Source organism: Plectropomus leopardus, unplaced genomic scaffold, assembly GCF_008729295.1.
Source record: "Plectropomus leopardus isolate mb unplaced genomic scaffold, YSFRI_Pleo_2.0 unplaced_scaffold9359, whole genome shotgun sequence".
Lineage (NCBI taxonomy): Eukaryota > Metazoa > Chordata > Actinopteri > Perciformes > Serranidae > Plectropomus > Plectropomus leopardus.
The window spans coordinates 1,462-3,280 of record NW_024703216.1 but is presented as its reverse complement, the minus strand read 5'-3'; the positions used below and the strand labels follow the sequence as shown (position 1 = coordinate 3,280).

Below are 1,819 nucleotides of genomic sequence, written 5' to 3'. Positions count from 1 at the left end.
TCAGTACAGCCACAGCACGAGCACAACCAAAGGCAGGATCACAGCATCAGCACAGCTATCACCACGGTCAGGCACAGTCAAGGTTACGGCCAGAAGAGAGAAATATTTTCTGAAATCTGCTATCATGTAGAAATTATTTAGATGAAAACTACATAAATGCAACACAAAGAAAGAAAATAGACAAGAAAGACTACAAGTTCATTTTTGTCATTATCCTTGATCATTTCCAACCCCATGTCTGTATCACGCAACAAATGCAGTTAAATAAGAGCTTCTTGAGACCTTAAAAAAAGATGTCCGTGCTGCACAGACAACAGCATGTTAAGCAGATATTTACCCTGAACACAAAGCAGCCGTTGTATCCTTCCTGGAAGCACTGTCCTGGAGGCATGACCTTGTTGAGCAGAAAGCGATGCACGCAGAGAGACGCGATCGCAGAGAGCAACCAGCAGTCATCTGAGGGCAGGAAGTTTGAGGTGCAGGTTATCAGCAGGGTGCATCAGTTAAAGTCTGCATTTCAACACAAAATGTCCTGACCGGTTTACATGATGCCATGACATTTGTCTGACAACCCATTCCTCCAAAGTTTCATTTATCGTAAAATATACACTTTCTGCATTTAGTTTTGCATTTCCCAATGGCATTTGAGCCATCAGTCCCGGGAGTTTTTTCACCCACCCGTCCCTGCGGCTCTCCCAGCTTTTGTGCCAATCAAACAAAAATAAAGCTCTTCTCCTGAATATTAAAAAAAAATGTTGCTGTATGTTTTCAATGAAGAGGGGGAGTGGTTTTGCTTTTTTTTTTTTTTTTTTTTTTTTTTTTTTTGCTTTTTCCAGATTTTGGCCTACCCCAGCTGTAAAGTTGCTGAATGTTTTAAGTGGCTTTGTTTCTAATAACTACAAAGAGATAACATAAAAGAATGTGAAATAATTTGAACCTGGTCTGTCTCTCCATAAGGCAGCCTGACAAGGAGAGTCCAGGTGAAAGCTTTGATCACAAATATACTGCAGAGTAAACTCACATGACCTCAGTTTCCATGCCAGTTTGCCAGTTTCTATAAAAGGTACCCACCCATTTGGTATGTAAATCAAAATAAAAAGCTTACTGCTTTCTATGCAGCTGTCTTGTGGGAAAAAGTGACCCTTGTGCTTTGCAGACTCATCATGTCTGAACAAAACTGTATTGTACAGCAGCTGTCGACTTACTGAGTTTTCCCTGGCGGACATCCAGCCGCGTAGCTCCATCTACGATGAACTGAGCTGACGGGCAGATCTCCTGGAAACAGCAGGGAATTTAATGATTGAGGAAGAGGAAACGAAAGAGAAGAAATGAGAGAGAGAATGGAGAGGAGAACAGTCACATGAGGACAAATCAAACAGAATTAAAGGTGTCAGAACAGCAACATGACAACGTCAAAGATAATTATTAAAGTTGAGCTATCAGAGCAATGTGGCATAAACTTGGCGCAATTTGGTTCTTTAGAGAGACTATTTCAATACTGTTACCGACAGTCACACAGGAAGATTAATATTAGTTTCATGTCTGACAGTCTATGATAAATACCATTTTATTGAGGCTGTTCTGTTGTTCTGCGTCACAAATAGATTTTCTATTTTTGGAGCTGGACCATTCATCAGAAGCACTGTTAAAAAATATACACCATGCTGTTACTCATTGCATCACACTCTGGGGGCGCAGAGCGTACTCTGGGCAAAGATGAAGTAGTAGAATGTCAGCATAATGAAAGTGAAACCTCAAAGTTTGCATTCACTCGCATTAGCTAGTCCTCTCATCCTGTGATCAGATTCAATAAGCTCGA

General features: G+C 40.8%; 1 long non-coding RNA gene across 2 annotated transcripts; it reads right to left on the bottom strand.

Annotated features, from left to right (window-relative positions):
• Positions 1–16: 16 nt before the first annotated feature.
• Positions 17–1,558, bottom strand: LOC121940747. 2 transcript variants are annotated; one of them, XR_006105681.1, is made up of 3 exons: positions 1,206–1,558; positions 338–456; positions 17–55 (listed from the first exon to the last, which is right to left on the bottom strand). It is a non-coding gene; the product is annotated as an uncharacterized LOC121940747 (long non-coding RNA). The 2 variants fall into 2 exon arrangements; XR_006105682.1 differs by lacking the exon at positions 17–55 and adding an exon at positions 78–116.
• Between the last annotated feature and the right edge of the window lie 261 nt (positions 1,559–1,819).